At 43.3% G+C, this 21,335-nt stretch overlaps 1 protein-coding gene across 3 annotated transcripts in view; it reads left to right on the top strand.

Annotated features, from left to right (window-relative positions):
* Positions 1 to 317: 317 nt before the first annotated feature.
* Positions 318 to 21,335, top strand: part of PPARG (peroxisome proliferator activated receptor gamma) — a 109,127-nt gene continuing 88,109 nt past the window's right edge. For all 3 annotated transcript variants that reach the window (XM_040359322.1, XM_040359321.1, XM_040359320.1), the window contains exon 1: positions 318 to 550. The gene's annotated coding sequence lies outside the window, so the exon portion shown is untranslated. The remainder of the gene's footprint in view (positions 551 to 21,335) is intronic.

The following is a 21,335-nucleotide window of genomic DNA, read 5'->3' as shown; positions in this document are numbered from 1 at the left end:
AAAAAAAAGCCTTTTTTTAGCGAATTGTAGCAGCGAATATTCTCGGCGAGGAAATCGCCCATGTGTCATCAGCTCAACAAGTAAATGAATAATTCTGTATAATATGTATTTCCTATGTGGTCTACATGTCATTAGCAGCGGCCCAGAAATCCTGGTGTCCAGCAGGTGGCAGTGTGACCCACAATCTGGTTCCATTGACAATAAATGATTGGACTCTGATTGATACATTGTATCAGTGAGAAGAGTGATCAGTGCTGCTCAGTGAGGATGATGGTGTCACAGTTACTCTTTGCCACTCACACTGTGAAGGAGGAGGAGGAGGAGAGAGGGAGGATCTGAGGAGGGAGAGGGCAGTGACAAGTCTCCTGACACAACATTACAGACATGAGATGAGACACAGAGAGACTTGAGAGGTCTCACTTCCATCTGACAGCTGCCACTGCAGCTTTAAAGGGACATTATCACCCCAAAAGCCTGGGTCCTCCTTCCAGCAGCCTATGGCACATCACTGAGAGCTGCAAGCCTGACTACTTCTCATCATACTGTGCAGGTCAGTGAGAGCAACAAGTGGGATCTCTGCAGAAACTTTCTGTCCATGCTTTATCATTGCCAGCCGCTCATGGTGATGAGGTTGCTAGGAGATTGCGCCAAACTGGACTGTCAGATCATCATTTACCAGCAACTGTGAGCTCTGCCAGGATGGATTGTTTGGTAGTCACTTCACCATACTGCATAGTTGTTGGCAAATAGATCTGATCTGGCAGATCAAAGTCTGATTGTGTGTGTTCAGCTTTAAGGCGGCGAGCGATTTAAATACAAGCAATCGTAAAACGAGCGATCTGTCATAGAGCGTTTTTGCAGTGGGCTGAAAATATTGATCAAAAATACGATCTTTTGGTTATAAATGCAACTGATCACTTAATTGATCTGAATTGCAACTGGTTTTCCTGAAAACGCAGATATTAGACAAGCGACGAAATTCTGCCAAAGACATTCGACTTATGAGAGTTGAGATTGATTGATTGAGATTTTACAATTGAATGGAGGAACTTTGGTTTGCAAACTTTAATTTGATTTAATCACTTTAGTCGCATTGAATGAGTGATTGTATGATCATATCAATACGTGTGTGGCCACCTTTAAACGATTGCCAAGTACATTGCATGCAGGAAAGTTTAGACTAATAGGCATGTGTTATTTTATATATGATGTACGTCTTTAGACTGATCACTATATGATGTACATTATAATACTAGTCACTATATGATGTACATTATAATACTAGTCACTATATGATGTAAATTATTAGACTGGACAGTATACCTTTTTTTTTTGGACTAGAAAGTATGTGGCACTGGTCAATATATGATGTACATTTTAAGACTGGGCCGTATATGGCACACACTTTTACACTGGTTATTATATGATGTAAATGATTAGACTCAATAGTATATGACATACATTTTAAGAGTGGGCAGTATATGATGTACATTATAAGACTGGACAGCATATGATACATACTTTACACTGGTTATTACCGTATATGATGTAAATTATTAGACTCAATTCAATAGTATATGGCATACATTTAAAGAGCGGGCAGTATATGATGTGCATTATTAGACTGAATAATATATGACATACATTTTAAGTCTGGGCAGTATATGACATACATTTTAAGAGTGGGCAGTATATGATGTACATTATAAGACTGGACTATGATACACACTTTTACACTGGTTTTTATATGATGTAAATGATTAGACTCAATAGTATACAACATAAATTTTAAGAGCGAGCAGTATATGATGTACATTATAAGACTGGACAGCATATGATACATACTTTTACAAACTTTTAAAATGTATGTCATATACTATTGAGTCTAATCATTTACATCATATAATAACCAGTGTAAAAGTATGTATGATGTAAATTATTAGACTCAATTCAATAGTATACGACATACATTTTAAGATTGGGCAGTATATGATGTGCATTATTAGACTGAATAATATGACATACATTTTAAGACTGGGCAGTATATGATGTACATTATAAGACTGGACAGCATATGATACATACTTTTACACTGGTTATTATATGATGTAAATTATTAGACTCAATTCAATAGTATATGGCATACATTTAAAGAGTGGGCAGTATATGATGTACAATTCAATAGTATATGACATATTTTATTAGACTGTAATAAATATGTAATATAATATGTAATATGGTGTACATTATAAGACTGGACTGTATATGATGTGCATTTTAAGACTGGACTGTATATGATGTGCATTTAAAGAGTGGGCAGTATATGATGTACATTATTAGACTGAATAATATGACATACATTTTAAGACTGGGCAGTATGTGATTTACATTTTAAGACTGGACAGCATACTATACACACTTTTACACTTATTATATAATTTATTTTATTAGACTGTAATACATATGTAATATAATAATATGTAATATGGTGTACATTTTAAGACTGGACTGTAAATGATGTGCATTTTAAGACTGGACTGTATATGATGTGCATTTTAAGAGTAGACTGTATATGATGTATGTTTTAGGAGTGGACTGTATATGATGTACAGTATGTTTTAGGAGTGGACTGTATATGATGTATGTTTTAGGAGTGGACAGTATATGATATACTTTTTTAAACTAATCATTATATTATGTATATTTTTAGACTGGACAGAATACAAAACTGTATACTTTTTTTTTTTAGACTCAACAATATAGGATGCATATGATTTTAGGCTAGTCAGTATATAACATGGCATGCATTTTAGACATGTGCAAAATATTGTACAATCTCAGTATAAGATCTGCATAAGATAAGATTAGCATAGATGGCACAGGGGACTTTGGCCTGGGCTGCATGCAGTGTACAAACTAGAAATACCAGCCCTTATGTACATTGATGCGGATGTCAGAGGTTGACTTTATGGGCCTGATTGACTAAAGCTGAGCTCTCCCCTCCAGCGCAGGTGACCAGAGTTCACTTTCACTTACCAGTAAAACAAGACTTGCATGCTCTGGGAGGGGGGAGGCGTCCATGCCCAGGTAAAATCTCTTGGCTGTAGCTCACCTGTTGAGTGCACAGAATCAGAGACTGGGCTCTGTAGACAGGTTAGAACCTTGGATAGTACTCATTGGAAGATCCACTTAGGCTGGATTCACACCTATGCAGTTTTAGTGCTTTTTGCATTTTGCAGATTTGCACTACAGCCCATTTACCATGGTTTCCTATGGAACACGTTCTGTAGTGCAAATCTGCAAAATGCACTAAAAATGCATTTGTGTGAATCCAGCCTTAGGCTGGATTCACACCTTTGCATTTTCAGTTCTTTTTGCATTTTGCAGATTTGCACTACAGAACGTGTTCCATAGGAAACCATGTTAAAGCGGGAGTTCACCCAATTAGTTTTTTTTTTCTCTTTTCCCCCTAGATGGATGCTCGTTTTGTCTAGGGGAATCGGCTATTTGTTTTAAAATATGATCCGTACTTACCGTTTTCGAGATGCATCTTCTCCGTCGGCTTCCGGGTATGGGTCTTCGGGAGCGGGCGTTCCGTCTTGATTGACAGTCTTCCGAGAGGCTTCCGACGGTCGCATCCATCGCGTCACTCGTAGCCGAAAGAAGCCGAACGTCGGTGCGGCTCTATACTGCGCCTGCGCACCGACGTTCGGCTTCTTTCGGAAAATCGTGACGCGATGGATGCGACCGTCGGAAGCCTCTCGGAAGACTGTCAATCAAGAAGGAACGCCCAGTCCCGCAGCCCATACCCGGAAGCGGCGGAGAAGATGCATCTCGTAAACGGTAAGTACGGATCATATTTTAAAACAACTAGCCGATTCCCCTAGACAAAACGAGCATGAAGCTAAGGGGAAAATGTGTTCTCTATGGGTGAACCTCCGCTTTAAGTGGACTGTAGTGCAAATCTGCAAAATGCAAAAAGCACTAAAACTGCATATGTGTGAATCCAGCCTTAGAACTGGTTCACACCAATGCATTTGTTTTAGTGCGTTTTCAGTTTTTCAGAAACACAGTACATTCCATTTAACATGGTTTCCTATGGGTCACGTTCGTTCACATCTGTGCATTTTATGGAAAGGGTCAGGGATTTATTTCTGGGTTCCATAGACGTGTATCGAAAAACACAAAACTCACCTGGAATATGCAAACCGCAACCTGCATAGGTGTGAATCAGGCCTTAACCCAAGGCGATAGGCTAAGGCTGGACTCACACCTATGCAGTTTTAGTGCTTTTTGTATTTTGGAGATTTGCACTACAGAACATGTTCCATAGGAAACTATGGTAAATGGGCTGTAGCGCAAATCTGCAAAATGCAAAAAGTGCTAAAACTGCATAGGTGTGAATCCAGCCTTAGCCTACCGCCTTGGATTAAGGCCTGATTCACACCTATGCAGTTTTAGTGAATTTTTCAGATTTGCTCTACAGAACGTGCTCCATAGGAAACAATGTTAAATGGACTGTAGCGCAAATCTGCAAAAAGCACTATGAATTTTTTGTGCATTTTGTAGATTTGCACTACAGTGCATCTAACATGGTTTCCTATGGAACACGTTCTGTAGTGCAAATCTGCAAAATGCAAAAAGCACTAAAACTGCATAGGTGTGAATCCAGCATAATAGAGATAGCATTTCAGGCTAAAATATCACAGGCACAAATATTTCACACACAGTCCAGTTTGATCTTAGGCTGGATTCACACCTATGCAGTTTTAGTGCATTTTGCAGATTTGCACTACAGTGCATCTAACATGGTTTCCTATGGAACACGTTCTGTAGTGCAAATCTGCAAAATGCAAAAAGCACTAAGGGCCAGTTTCAGAAAGAATTGCGGCGGTGTAACGTATCGTCTTTACGTTACACCGCCGCAAGTTTTCAGCGCAAATGCCTGATTCACCAAGCACTTGCGTGTAAACTTGCAGTGTAATGTAAAGCCGTCCGGCGCAAGCCCACCTAATTCAAATGGGGCATGTACCATTTAAATTAGGCGCGCTTCCACGCCGAACGTTCTGCGCATGCTCCGTTAGTAAATTTCCCGACGTGCTTTGCGCGAAATTACGGCGCCCCGACGTATTTGTGAATGGTGACGTGCGTAACGTACTTACGCCGAAAAAAAAAAAATTTAAAATTTGACGCGGGAACGACGGCCATACTTTAACATGGCTGGTGTAAAGTTAAGCCATGAAAAAGCAGGCTTAACTTTGCGACGGGAAAAAACGACTTGCGACGACGTAACGCGCGCGAGTAGCTTCGTGGATCGCCGTAAAAGCTAATTTGCATACCCGACGCTGGAAAACTACGCAAACTCTACCCAGCGGCGGCCGAAGTATTGCAGCCTAAGATCCGAAGGCGTACAAAGCTGTAAGCCTGTCGGATCTTAGCCAAATGCCGTCGTATCTTGTTTGTGAATCACAAATTAAGATACGACGCGGCAAATTTGAAAATACGACGGAGTATCAGTAGATACTCCGGCGTATTTCTTCTATGAATCTGGCCCTAAAACTGCATAGGTGTGAATCCAGCCTTAGATTGTGAGCTCTAACGAGCAGGGCCCTCTGATCATTCCTGTATTAAATTGTATTGTAACTATAATGTCTTCCCTGATGTTGTAAAGCGCTGCGTAAACTGTTGGCGCTATATAAATCCTGTATAATAATAATAATAATAATAATGTTTAGTGCTTTTTGCAGATTTGCTCTACAGAACGTGTTCCATAGGAAACAATGTTAAATGGACTGTAGCGCAAATCTGCAAAATGCAAAAAGCACTATGCATGGTTTGTGCATTTTGCAGATTTGCACTACAGTCCATTTAACATTGTTTCCTATGGAGCACGTTCTGTAGAGCAAATCTGCAAAAAGCACTAAAAATGCATAGGTGTGAATCCAGCCTACACAAGAAGACTTACTATATAGCATAGCCAGACTGAAGTTCAGTGTTTGATGTAGTAGAGCTCGCTTCCAGATCAATTAAATTGGTGATGTATTAGAACCGAGGATGTAGACTAGTTACTGCTCTATATACTATATGTACATTAGGATCTGCAGCTGCATAATGATATTGTATGTCAAATTTTATGGTTTACTACAAACTATTGTATTTTTTAAGTGTTGCGTAGTATAATGAGTCTTATTTAAGGCATAGCAGCCTGCAAAGTGCTGTCACCCATTTAACTTTATAGATCAGAACTGAACTGAAATGTTATTGTTGCACTGTGAGTAGTAATTGCTGCTCTTTAACTAGATTCCGACCAGCCGCGCAGTTCTACGGCGGCAGGTTGGCTTTCCTGCGCGAGAGCCCGTAGCTCTACATCAGCTCTCGAAGTGGCCACTAGGGGCGCGTGATCACCGCCGGGCATCCGCGATCGCTCGTTACAGAGCGAGAACCGGGAGCTGTGTGTGTCCCTGTCAGGGAGAGAAATGCCAGTCATTTCCCCTAGTAAGTCCACACCCAGGGAACATACTTAACCCCTTCCCCGCCCCTAGTGTTAACCCCTTCCCTGCCAGTGGCATTTTTATAGTAATCAATGCATTTTTATAGCACTGATCGCTATAAAAATGCCAATGGTCCCAAAAATGTGTCAAAAGTGTCCGAAGTGTCCGCCGTATTGTCGCAGTACCGAAAAAAATTGCTGATCGCCGCCATTACTAGTAAAAAAAAATATTAATAAAAATGCCATAAAACTACCCCCTATTTTGTAAATGCTATAACTTTTGCGCAAACCAATGAATAAACGCTTATTGCGATTTTTTTATTTATTTTTTTACGAAAAATATGTAGAAGAATACGTATCGGCCTAAACTGAGGGGAAAAAAATGTTTTTTTATATATTTTTGGGGGATATTTATTATGGTAAAAAGTTAAAAATATATATTTTTTTCAAAATTGACGCTCTATTTTTGTTTATAGCGCAAAAACTAAAAAAACGCAGAGGTGATAAAATACTAACAAAAGAAAGCTCTATTTGTGGGGAAAAAAAGGACGCCAATTTTGTTTGGGAGCCATGTCGCACGACTGCGCAATTGTCAGTTAAAGCGACGCAGTGCCGAATAGCAAAAAGTGCTCTGGTCTTTGACCAGCAATATGGTCCGGGGCTTAAGTCGTTAATAAGCCTGAAAATGTATTAGTAGGTGAATTGCTAAATAAGCTATTAAAACGTGCCATTTACATTCTAGTTTACTTATCTGTGAATATTAAAAAAAATATTAAAAATGTAATAGGATTACAGTTTTTTACATTATAATTGTAACTTTTAATTTAAATCGCCCATCGCGACGGCAGCGCAGAGTGCTGTAACTCTGTTACAAAATCTGACACAAGAATTAAAACCCTTTTCTCGGGCTGTCGTCACAGATCACATTCTTGACATGAGTCAGCAAGACTTTCTTTGCAGAGCTTTCATTTGTCAGGTCACATGATGTGCCGTGATTTGGGAAGTAAGTGGTGTTGGGGAACCCACTTTTTGCATCGTATGTGCAGTGTCAGACAGTCTGCTCTCAGGACACCGTAAGGTCCCATCACGAGATGTTGCAATAAAATATCGTCGGGCAGGAAATAAACGACGCACTGGGTTCACTGACTTGTTAACCTGTAAAAATTTTGTAATATGTGAAAAGCAAGTGGTCTATTCCTCCACCGCAAGCCAGTGTTGCCAACCTACCAGATTGAAATTTACTGGCACGACACCCAAAATTGACTGGCGTATGCCACGCTTTTACTGGCATTTGACAAAAGTTACTAAATTACGTATTTAGGTGCAAATTTCAGTTTTAAGGCTACAAACAAGTACGCTAGGCAAATAGCAATGTGATTTAAGGTAGATATTAAGGTAAAGAAACATATTTTTGTTATTTTCGGAATAAAAAGGGCAAATTATTTAGTCACATCACCCCCTGTCTTGGCTATTTTTACTGGCACATTCCCGCAACCACGGACATTTACGAACAGGGGAAAAAAGTGCCCGTTTTTATGAACTGTCCGTAAAAATACAGACGGTTGGCAACACTGCCGCAAGCTGCAAATAGGGATTAAACACAGAAGTCTGTGAAGCTTCCAGTATTGTCAAAGACCGTTTTGTGGAGCTGGAGTATGGCGTGTGTTGGCTTAATGCAGGGGTCTCCAAACATTCAAAACAAAGGGCCAGTTTACTGTCCTTCAGACTTTAGGGGGGCCCGGAATGTGGCCAGTGGGATTCGAAAATTTGTCTGGCATCAGTGGGAGTAAATAGTGCCCTATCTCTGGTATTAGAAAGTTGGACCGGATGAGCATAGGGGGCCAGATTCTGGTACATTCTGCGGCGGCATAGCGCAAGCCATTTACACTACGCCGCCGCAACTTACTGGAGCAAGTGCAGTATTCCTCAAGCACTTGCTCCGTAGTTTGCGGCGGCGTAGTGTAAATGGCCCGGCTTATCCCCGCGTAATTCAAAGGGGGCGGCTTGTATTTAAATTAAGCGCGCCCCGCGTCGATTGAACTGCGCATGCCCCGGGCTGAAAAATAGCCCAGTGCGCATGCTCCAGCTTACGACGGAAAACGGCAAGGACGCCGACGTGTGCATCATTGACGTAAAGTCGTATTCAAGAACGACTTAGGAAAACTACGTACCCGACGGGAAAAGACGACGCGGACCCGACGCCATACTTAACATGGCATACGGCGGACTGGCAAAAGGTTACCCCTTATATAGCAGGGGTAACCTTACGCCTACGGAAACGACGTAAGCGACGACTACGCGACGCAAATTCGTTCGGGAATCGGCGTATCAGGCTCATTTGCATAGTCAAATGAGACCTGACCGTAAACGCCACCTAGCGGCCAGTGGCGGCCAGTGGCGAATTACATAAGTGATTTATAAGTGATTTACACTGTCGGATCTTGGCCGTATCTATGCGAAAATGATTCTAGGAATCACTCGCATAGATACCCGGGTCAAAAAACAGAGATACGACAGAGTTTCCTGAGATACACCGTCGTAACTCTGCTGAGAATCTGGCCCAGGGTGAGGGCTGCTAGTGCCGTCTAACCCATAAATGGTCACCAAGCATAGGGATGTTGATTTGGACTTTTCTAGGTACTGATAACACAAGTAAAGAATATAAAAATATTTATTACACATAAAAAACTATACATAATTAAAAACAGATGAGCCAAACCCCACAACTAGCTAGTTTATTTGTATTGTATTATACAGACCCTCCTGAAGAAGCGGTGCTAACCGCGAAACCGGTTGAGGCTTTCGCCTTTCTCTACTACAACAGAAACGTGACGGTCTTCCATTATTAAGGCTGGGTTCACACTACGATTTTCCCGTCTGTCAGCCGCATACGATTTCAGTATTGAAAACGTACGGGCCCGGACGGGAAAACGTATAGATAGACAATGCATTGCAAATCGTATGCACTCAGATGCATCCGGGTGCGTACGATTTGCTGGCAAAACGTTTTTTAAACGTACGCAAAACCGTGTTCAACCACGGTTTTGCGGCCGTTTTTAAAACAGTATGGCAAACGCATACGTTTTCCTTTAACATTAACGTCAATGGAAAACGCACATATGTGCGGTTCCATACGTTCCCGTCCGTTTCAGCCGCATACGGTTTTTCATATAAATCGTATGCGGCTGACGGACGGGAAAACCGTAGTGTGAACCCAGCCTAACAAATGCTGTTTTCAATTGTGGGGTTTTGCAAAAGTGTTTTTAATTCTGTATAGTTTTTTTATGTGTAATATTTTTTATATTATTTACTCGTTGTGTTATCAGTACCTAGAAAAGTCCAAATCAACATCCCTATGCTTGGTGACCATTTATGGGTTAGACGGCACTAGCAGCCCTTACCCTATGCTCATCCGGTCCAACTTTCTATCACTTATCATGGATGATGGTACTTGTTTACTTTAAGATTGATAAGTTTTAACTGAGGCTATACTCAAAATGTTGCTATCTTTGTTATTAGGTGAAGGAATAGTGCCCCATTGATGGTGTCAGTGGGAAAAATGGTACCCTATTTTTAAGGTCAGAGGGCAGAATAGTTTCCAATATCAGCGGAATGAATAGTGCCACAAGGGCCAAATAAAGGCAACCAAAAGGCCACATCTGGCCCACAGGCCGCAGTTTGGAGACCCCAGGCTTAATGGATCCCAATGAGTAGACAGGGGCTGTATAATGCAAGTGAATAGTGTTAGTAGTCACCGGTGGCAGGGTTGCCAACCGTCAGCAAATTTACTGACGGTTTGTAAAAATCTGTGTGTTTTTTTTGTTTTGTTTTTTTACAACTGCCAGTAAATATCAGGGGCTCATAATTTCATGCTGTGTTGACTTTTTAAGTGCAAATTACCTTGTTATAGGTATTGTCAGTTTTTCCATATCATGTCTATACTGTTCTTATATTCACTGTGGTTTTTAATAGGAGTTCTGTACTTTCTCAGGTTGCCAGTAAAAAATGTGCTTCGCAAAGTAAATTTTGCAGGTTTTGTCAGTAAAAAATGCTGCGGGAGGTTGGCAACCCTGATCGACAGCACCCTATACATCAGCATTAAGATGGTTACAAGTAAGGTCACAAGATCTAGTACACAGGATCAGAAAATCTGACAAAAAATACCACATTTGATGCGATCATAACCTAATCTGATTGTTAGTATAAAGCTTTTGAGAGCCGATCACAACAGTTTATGCAAAATTAATCCGAAAACAGAATGTATGATATTCGTTTAGGCCTGGTTCGCACCTATGTATTTTTTTAGCGTGTTTTCAGTTTAGCAGACACATACTACAGTCCCGTTAACATGGTTTTCTATGGGTCACGTTCGCATCTGTGCATTTTATGGAAAGAGCCAGGGACTTTTTTCTGGTATTTGGTTCCATAGACTTCAATGGATCAAAAAGTGTATTGAAAAAAGCAAAATGCACCCGGAATATGCAAACTGCCCCCTGCATCGGTGTGAATTAGGTCTTAAAGCGGATCTCCACTCTAAAGTGAAGTCGCGCTGATCGGCACCCTCCCCCCCTCCGGTGTCACATTTGACACCTTTCAGGGGGGAGGGGGGTGCAGATACCTGTCTAAAGACAGGTATTTGCACCCACTTCCGGCCACACGTCACGGGCAAAAGACGGGTTTTTTCTGACATCCCGTCTGTCCCCCGTTGTGTGCTGGGAACACTCGGCTCCCAGCACACAGCGGGAGCCAATCGGCGGGCGCAGCGCGACTCGCGCATGCGCCGTAGGGAACCGGGCAGTGAAGCCGAAGCGCTTCACTTCCTGGTTCCCTCACCGTGGATGGAGGGGGGAGCAGCAGGGTGATGAGCGATCGCTCGCCCTCTGCTGCGGACGCCGCTGGACTCCAGGCAGCTGCAGTATTTGTAGCTGCTGGTGTTTAATATTTTTTTTAGTGGCACATCCGCTTTAATCAGTACAGTATTTGTGCAAAAAAAATTGGAAGACCAAGACCACACGTGCTCAGAAACGACAGAATACATTACAATATAATACAATACAAGAAATTACATCACTTCTGAAGTTGCATTCTGTCGTACCAGTTTTTTTTTCGTAATGTAAGTAACCTCTTCATTTTCTATATGAGACTAACATGAAAAAAAAAGAAATGCACAATCATGCCTACTTTTTCCTGTTCCGTTTATTAACCCCTAAAATCCTTTATGACACTACCTTTAAGATTGCCTAAATCATCAGCTGATTGATCCATCAGGAAACGCATACTGAGTCCAAGATTAGCAAGAGACTCAAGCAGTTCAAAGATCTCTTTTAACAGTTGTTTCTTGTAGGAGAGTGATAATCAGCACTTGTAAGTGGCTTTTATTATTTTTGGGATTTAGGGTGTGGTGGTCCACGGAGGTCAAAGGGGTTCATCCGCAAGAGGCTAGATGCAGGTCCAAGGGGCAACTTGCCGTGTCACTGAGGAAGAAAGGTGGGAGATCACTTATAATGTAGGAAGTGACTCTACTATATTGAAAAAGAAAACAAAATGACTTGTGTAGCTCCCTGCTCCTGTTGATCAGGCGCTGCTTTAAATTAAGTGGGGTCTGAGCTGTTAATTGGCTCAGACAAGAGTGATTAAGGGCAATTTAGCCTCTGTTTCAGCGGTGACTGTGCTGGGAGTATCCACCATTGTTCGACTGGGGGTGTCATTACCACTCCAGGCCAAGGGTGGCTGCAGCAAGGTCAAGGTGTATTGGGTATTATCCCCGGCAGCGAATCAGTGGGAGTGGGTACTTAAGGGACAGACGCCATTGGGCGAGGTCGTCGTTGGTCTTCCCATGTGCCTTGTGGCCCGCCTGGCCTGAGGTGCATGTCTTGGTTCTGGGATCACCTTGGCCAGGGGCTGTGACTTCATTTGTGGGCCCAGTAGTCTGGCTGGGGCCTGCCTTGCAAAGGTGATCCTATGCTGTCCGTCCTGCGGGAGGAGGCCACTAGATAAAGGAAGCCAGGGGAGGACTTTTCCTGGAGGGGGCCATGCATGAGGCTGGTACGTTAGGAGAAGGCATGGAAACTTCATCGAAGGATGCACCGCACACCGAGAGGCTGGACAGTGTCGCCTGTTTGGCCTAAAAGTTCTACCAAAGCTGGAGAGATCTGGGTGCTGAATCCTGCGGCAGAGGATTCCGGACCAAAGTGTCTCCTCATAAAGGAAGGTCTGTGGCAGAGACTGTACTTTATTCCATGCGCCATTCCGGCTGCTAGGCCAGTGAGAGGGACCTATCAGGGTGAGCAATACCCACTCTGGCTAGAGTGGCGACGATAACTGTTTGCTGGAAGCAGGAGTGTTTCCCTATTTGTGACTATGCACCTGAACCTATCTACCTTTTCCACCCTTCATCCTTCTTTTCTACTGAAGTTCTGCAAAATAAATGTAAAGAAAAGAAGTGCATTGTGTGGACATTGAAATTCTTCAGACTCTTCTTTTACCCTGGACAACGAGAACATAGAGGTAACGTGCCACCCAAAAATAACCAGCAGCTACACTTACATCTGCTTAGGTTGCAGTAATCCTGTGAGTTAAAACTATGCAACCTTCCATAGGCGCAGGTAGAGAACATCCTGTCGCCACACAGGATTTTAAAGGTCGATGTTAATGCCATGGGGTCCCCATCCTGGACCCTCTACGAAGTTCTCAGGAAGGTGCTGAACTGGATGAGTTAGAAGGAGTCTAAAAAAGCCTGTCGGTGGCCCAAACGGCAAAGGCGCCTATTGTTGTGTATCTAAGGATGCATAAGAGTCTTCTGGTTTATTGAAAATCAATTTGCTTTATTTTCATTATTATTTATTTCTATAGCACCATCATCTGTCGAGGTGCTGTACAAAGTGTTTCAAACAAGTACGCACATAACAAAACCAGATGGCAATGGGATTATTGTCCGGGCTGGGCTTACACTCTAATGCCGCGTACACACGATCGGACATTCCGACAACAAAACCGTGGATTTTTTTAGACGGAATGCTGATTCAAACTGTTGCATATACACGGTCACACAAATTTTGGAAATTCCGAGCGTCAAGAACGTGGTGATGTACAACACTTCGAGAACAATTCTGACAAGAACTTTTTGTCTGAAAAAGTGAGAACCAGCTTTCAAACATTTGTTGTTGGAAATTCTGACAGCAAATGTCTGATGGAGCCTACACACGGTCGGATTTTCTGACAACAAGCTCACATCGAACATTTGTTGTCGGAAATTCTGACTGTGTGTACGCGGCAGATGGGTATATGGATAGAAAAAGAAGTAAGAGAACAAGGATGCATTAGAACAGTTGAAGAGTGCCAAATGGCATGTGGAAAGGGAGAAAGCACCTAATGCCTCATACACACAACCAGTTTTCCCGTCGGGAAAACTGCCATGACAGCTTTTGGCCGGGAAAACTGTCCGTGTGTATGCTCCATGGCAGTTTTCCCAACAGGAAAACCGCCGGGAATCTTGGCAGGAAAAATTAGAACATGTTCTCTATTTTCCTGCCACGATTCCTGGCGGTCTTTTTCCTGGCAGTTTCCGTATGGGAAACACTGCGGTGGACCTTACACATGGCCGGGATTCCCAGCCAAATCTCTCACTGCAGTTTTCCCGACGGGAAAACCTCTGGTGTGTACAGGGGGAAAGTTATCGAGCAGGTTCTCAGTTTTCCCCCCCGGGATTCCCAGCGGACTGAAGTCCAGGGGTTGGTAAATCCTTTTGGCCACACATTGATCATTCCCAGCATGTGTCAGTATTCCATGAACAGAACAAGGTCAAGAAAAACGTTTGTGTATGGCCACCGTTATTGTAGGAAATAATTGTTGGCAGTCATGTTGCCGTATATACATACTTCATATTCCCATCGCACACTTTCCTGGATCTGCTCTCGGATTTGGGTGCTTGTAGCAACAACCATGTGAGCATGCCTGACGAAGGGGCCCTGCGCGGCTCCGAAACATTGCACTCTCTTTGTGTTGTGATCATGCAATAAAACATCCGTTTGGACGCTATTTACGTCGTTCCATGGTGTGCTGGAAAATATTTCTACTGTAATGTTACCGTATATGACCTATGCTGACAAAATCACATAAAATCAGGAGTTTTGTATAGGTTTCCTTTCTTTAGCTCCCGATGTCTTGAAGTTGCGATGTTCTTGAGTGGTTGCGATGTCACATTCTTTTCTGTACTGAATGATTAGGATGTCAAGCAGGTTTTTTTTCCTTGACAGTCAGGTTCGTGTTTATTCTAGAGGTAGAGAGTGAGCAAACAGGTGCACCGGCTTAGATCCATTTATACTGGTGTCTAGGAATAGGGAGCGGGAGCACAATTAAACCATGAGAGTAAACACAAGCTAAGTGCAGGTTCTTTGTGTCACTGGGGTTCACACCTTCATTTCTTGTAATATTAGAATAATGCCTTCAAAAACTGTATATCAATCTAGTAATGCATCACAAGGAGTGATACGGATCTGTAAAATACAGCAATCCATAATAATCAGATTTTACGTTAATGACTCAGTCCTGTTTAAAGATGATTGATTTATATTTGTCATTATCAGGTGACTTAATATAGATGCACATTTATTGTTTTAACGTGATAACTAGATAAGCCGATATATTATAGTGATTAAAAAATATATTTTTTCTCCAAAAATAATTCATACACATCCACTACTTGATGGCCCTATAATCTATTTGTAATAAAATACTGTGTTTACCGGCAATAGCAATGTCCGAATCGGAAAAGTCGTTTCTGCACTACTTTTGGTGACTTTGGGTGCGATTTCCATAGATATCTGTGCCCCCGAAGTCGGACTGCATTGCCAGGTTGAAATTGTGCGATTTCAGCTGGATTCGCACAATTTCTAACCCGCAGCAATGTGAACCTAGGCTTACTGTCAATTTAAGGCCTGATTCACACTCATGTGATTTCGGATACGTTCCAGAACACACTGAATTGCATGACAAGGGAAATAACATGTGTTTCTATGGAGGCCGTTCACATATATGCAGTCCAGATGCCCTGTGATTTGAAAAGGGTCCTGTGCATGTTTGGTCTGATGCTGTGCAATTTGGAGCCCCATGTAGTTGAATGTAAACTGCATGGAAAACGCATAGTTCAAATCAATGTGATTCCAGTGCATTTTCTAGGACTCTGTGCTTTATTTCTCAAGTCCTGAGAGAGAGAGAATTGCATTGCATTGAAATTACAGCTGAACGCGGGTGAAGTCACACTGCATGTGATCCTTCAAATCGCACTACAAAACTCATTGAAATTGCACCACATCTGTGTGAACCTAGCCTTACGTTCACCTTTTCCAAAAAATAGCCTATGCAGCCAGTGGATTTAAAAAAAACATTGCAGCTTTGTAAAAGTTTAATTAATTTAAGGCCTCGTACACACGGACGGACTGTCCGCTGAAAAAGGTCCGCCGGACCGTTTTCAGCGGACATTTCCGCCCGGAGATTTCCGTCTGATGGTTGTACACACCATCAGACAGAAATCCGCGCGTACACGATACGCGGTGACGTGGCCGCGCCGCCGATGCAACGATTACGCAGCGACGTGCGCGGCCCTGGAAGGTCAATGCTTCCACGCATGCGTCAAATCACTTCGACGCATGCGAGGGATGGCGGCCGAGCGGACATGTACGGTGAGTCTGTACAGACGACCGAACATGTCCGACGGACAGGTTTCCAGCGGACATGTTTCTTGGCATGCTAAGAAATTTTTGTCCGCTGGAAAAGGGTCGGCTGGACAAATGTCCGCTGAAAACCTGTCCGGTCGGCCGCACACACGACCGAACATGTCTGCTGAAACTGGTCTGCGGACCAGTCTCAGCAGACATGTTCGGTCGTGTGTACGGGGCCTAATTGTCAAACCTATGGGCCATTTGAGCCCTCATGGAAGCCTGGTCAAAAATCCCCACGTCCTGCCTCGTTGCTAGGATGTGAAAAACATAGCATAACATAGCGACAAGGCAGGACGCAAGGAATTTTGATCAGATGTTTTTCCACCAGTCTTCCAAGGGGAGCACCAATGGCTAATGGGTATGACAATAAAGTGTTGAACATTTTACAAAGCTGAACTGTTTTTAATATCTACTGGGACCCCTTGACTGCATAGGTTATTTTCTGCAAAAGATGAATTTAGGGCCAGATTCACGTACAATTGCGCCGGGGACACTTAAGCCATTTAAGTTACACCGCCGTAAGTTTGCAGGTTTAGTGCTCGATCCCTAAAGCACTTACCTGGAAACTTGCGGCGGTGCATCGCAAATGCGTCCGGCGCAAGGCGGGCCAAATAGAATGGGGCGAGTACCATTTAAATTAGGCGCACGACGTAACGATGGAAAAAATCTTTGTGGATCGCCGTAACTCCTAATTTGCATACCCGACGCTGGTTTACGACGCAAACTCCCCCCAGCGGCGGCCGCGGTAATGCATCCTAAGATCCGACAGTGTAAGTCCATTACACCTGTCGGATCTTCTGCCTATCTATGCGTAACTGATTCTATGCCGTCGTATCTCTTTTGTGAATCTGGCCCTTAGCCTTTAAGTGCAATATGCAATGCCCTAGCAATGTTAATCTATATTTAATTATGTTGCATTAAATTGGTTACAGGAAGTAGTACCATGATTGGGTGCATTGCTTTTGTGCACTTTTTACATTCCTGGTGATAAATAAGCCCAAAATGTAGCTCATCTTATAGGTAGTGATGATATAGATAAAAAAAATTATATTACTAATATGCAGACTGCATGTGGGCATGCTAAACAACCCTTTTTTGTTGTGGATCTTGAAAAGCAATGTGCACAGAGCCATACTCCATGTGGGTTATAGTTTGAGTTTACCAGTTAAATGTCTATACAGACATGTGCCTGTTACTCTTATTGGTGGTACTAGCGGGAGGCCATGGCTCCAGGAGATGCATATAAAGTCAGACTATCCACATGGCATCCTAGCAATGCTGTATCCTGGCCTAGGCCAACAAGGCCCAGGCATGGGGCAGCACAGAAAGAGTCCCCGCCGGCTTGCGCTACACTGTTAGTGTAGCGTCAGTCTTATGGGGCGGACTGGGCTGAGAGGCAAATTAGTCTAGCACCCCCATAAAGCAGCCGCACTGCTTCCGGTATGCGGGCAGCTGGAGTTCCGCTACTGTGGGGGGCGCTGCTTCTCATTTTGACTGTCCTATCATCCTGGACCACAAACCTTCCTCACTGTGCTATATGTTTTCTGCTGCACCATCGGCATGGTTATATCTTCTTAGTCCTCTCCATAAAGTTATCAGAAATTTGTGCTTAAAGTAGAACTATAGGCAACACTTTTTTTTTCATTTTGGATAGAGTAAGGGAGGGTTATAGCCCCTGTCAGTTTATTTTTTTACCATCCCTGTCCCATTGCAGAGATTTCCCTTCACTTCCTGCCACATAGCCAAACAGAAAGTGAGAGGAAATCTATGCAAATTAAGGAAATTCATTGCCCCCCCCCCCCCCAGGCCCTCAGAACTAGTGTCCCCACTCAAAAATTTCAGGGCGGGTCTTAAACAGCAAGGGGTATGGCCTTGACAGGGAGGGGTGGGTCATATTTAAATTAGGGGGTGCACAAATTTAGTCAGGCCTAGGGCGGCACAAAACCTAAATACACTACTGCATCCTAGTCCAGGGGTCCAAGTTACAACCTTCATTCTCCAGCAGAAAACCCACAGAAAAGAACAAATGACAAGGATTAATGCACTTGTAGACTGTTGTAGGTAGATTCAGGTAGAGTTACGCCTGCGTATCAGTAGATACGCCGTCGTAACTCTGAATCTGCGCCGTCCTACATTTAAGCGTATGTTCAAACTGAGATACGCTTAAATGTTGCTAAGATACGAGCGGCGTAAGTCTTCCTACGCCGTCGTATCTTAGCTGTCTATTTACGCTTGCCGCTAGGGGCGTGTATGCTGATTTACGCCTAGAATATGTAAATCAGCGAGATACGCCAATTTAACGAACGTACGCTCGCCCGTCGCAGTAAAGATACGCCGTTTATGTAAGGCGTTTTCAGGCGTAAAGATAAACCACCAAAAAGATGGCGCAGCCAATGTTAAAGCGGGAGTTCACCCGAAATGTTTTTTTTAACATTAGATTCATGCTCATTTTGTCTAGGGGAATCGGGTGTTTTTTTTAAAAACGAAGCAGTACTTACCGTTTTAGAGAGCGATCTTCTCCGCCGCTTCCGGGTATGGGCTGCGGGACTGGGCGTTCCTATTTGATTGACAGTCTTCCGACAGGCTTCGTGACATCGCGTCACGAGTAGCCAAAAGAAGCCGAACGTCGGTGCGGCTCTATACGGCGCCTGCGCACCGATGTTCGGCTACTTTCGGAAAATCGTGACGCGATAGATGCGACCGTCGGAAGCCTGTCGGAAGACTGTCAATCAAATAGAAATGCCCAGTCCCGCAGCCCATACCCGGAAGCGGCGGAGAAGATCGCTCTCTAAAACGGTAAGTACTGCTTCGTTTTTAAAAAAACTACCCAATACCCCTTACGTTCACGTCGAAAGCATTGACTATTTGCAACGTGATTTGGAGCATGCACACTGGTATACGTCCACGGACGGCACATGCACCGTTCGTTCAAAACGTCATTTACGTGGGATCATGCTTTATTTACATAAAACACGCCCACCTCTTCACAATTTGAATTAGGCGCGCTTACGCCGGGAAAATTTACGCTACACCGCCGTAACTTAAAACGCAAGTGCTTTGTAAAAACAGCACTTGCCTCTCTAACTTGCGGCGGCGTAACGTAAATTACATACGCTACGCCCGCACAACTTTAAGCCGCCGTACGTGAATCTGGCCATTGGTGTCTGATGGGGTGAGCCACACCAGTACAGACAATGCAAATGGGGTCTTTGTGTCAACTGTAATCCTTATTAGTGTCAATCGAAGGCATGTGGGAGAATAAAGGTGCTACGTTCCGGGGGGTCCTATATTCTCTTATCCTGCCTCTGGATGAATATGTAATGAACCCAAAGAATTTGTCAGTAGAAGAGTTGCGGTTCGAAGGTCCATTTGCAGTAGGTCCTATTGGAGTATTAGATTTATATGTACATAAATAGCCGTAAAAAACATCATGTAGCCATCTTCATCTGGAAAAAAAAAATCTAGACTACAAAACTTTTGTATACGTGCAGGAATGTACCTCAAGACTTTATAATCCGAAAGGGTGTGTGGTTTGACGTCTCCACTCTATGGGAATAAGACCACCTGAACAGACCTATACAAGATAATCCTAACTTCAAACAACGGAATGTATACATATTTGTTTATCCTTCTTCTCTGTAGAGATTCAATGTAACACTTTATTTAGGAGTAAACATTGTTGTATTACAAGAACAATGTGGGGTGCAAAATGTGGATTTCTGCACACCTTTTCATCCCTCTGATTCCTCCTGAATTGAATTGTATTGTAACTGTACTGTTTGTCCTCATGTAAAGTGCTGCGCAAACTGTTGGTGCTATATAAATCCTGTATAATAATAATAATTTTCCTATGGCAACTGTTTTCTGTCGAAGAATGTTTGGTGCATGTTAGTATTTGATTGTTTGACAGGGCTATGAAAAGCTATCCAGGTAGAGAAATTGAAACCTCCTTGTAATGGCTGCAGAAAGGGGGTTGAACAATATGATGTAAGAAGCTCAGGTAATATAGCTTAGGCTGGGAATACACTGAGGCCCGGATTCACAGACACTGGCGCACATTTATGCCGCCGTAGCGTATCTCCTTTACGCTACGCCAACGCAGCGTAGAGAGGCAAGCATGGAATTCACAAAGCACTTCCTGCCTGGTAGAAGTGGGCGTGAGCCATGCAAATGAGGCGTGACCCCATACAAACGATGGGCCGAGCGCCAGACAGATGCGTATAACGAACGGCGCATGCGCCGTCCAGTGGGCGCATCTCAGTGTGCATGCTCACAATCACGTCGGAACAACTGCCTAAGATACACCGGATCACTGCCTACGGCGTGAACGTAACTTACGCCTAGTCATATTCACGTCCAACGTAAACTACGTAAAATGTGCGGGCTTGTGTTCCCTGGTGGCCTGTTTTTTTTCCTGGGCCTTCCCCAGGTTGTGTTGTTATTTGTGTTCCCTGGTGCAGCCCTTTGCATGGATGCTGCTGAGTTACAACTCCTTTATGGGGCTTAACTTTACGCCGTACGTACAACTTACGCGCACCAGTCGTAGCCTGCGTCGGGCGCAAGTACGATTGTGAATCGGCGTATCTCCCTCATTTGCATATTTGAATAGAAAATCAATGGGAGCGCCACATGCGTCCATCATAAATATGCGCTCACTCTACGCCGGCGTAGGCAAGTTACGTCGGTGGAATGAAGCCTGTTTTTAGGCGTATCTTAGTTTTGTGGGCATGGTGCACAGATACGACGGCGCATATTTGCACTTACGCGGCGTATCTCGAGATACGTCGGCGCAAGTGCTTTTTGAATCCGAGCCTGAGAGTTTTTTTTCTTTTTTCCAAGCTACAGCTTCCTACTAAAGCTGGCCATAAACAGGTAGAATTTTTAATGAAAATTCTTGGTAAAAGAATGTTCTAAGAAAGTTTGTTTGCTTTTCTAATCATTAGTGGGGTCGAGAAAATTTGAAGGAGCAGAATGGAAAATGTTTCTTTAAGCAAACAAATTTCTAAAGCCGCGTACACGCGATCGGTTTGTCTGATGAAAACAGACCGATGGACTGTTTTCATCGGACAAACCGATCGTGTATGGGTCCCATCGGTTTTATTTCCATCGGTGTAAAAAAAATAGGA

This window comes from Rana temporaria, chromosome 7, assembly GCF_905171775.1.
Source record: "Rana temporaria chromosome 7, aRanTem1.1, whole genome shotgun sequence".
Lineage (NCBI taxonomy): Eukaryota > Metazoa > Chordata > Amphibia > Anura > Ranidae > Rana > Rana temporaria.
This window is presented reverse-complemented; position numbering and strand designations above follow the sequence as displayed.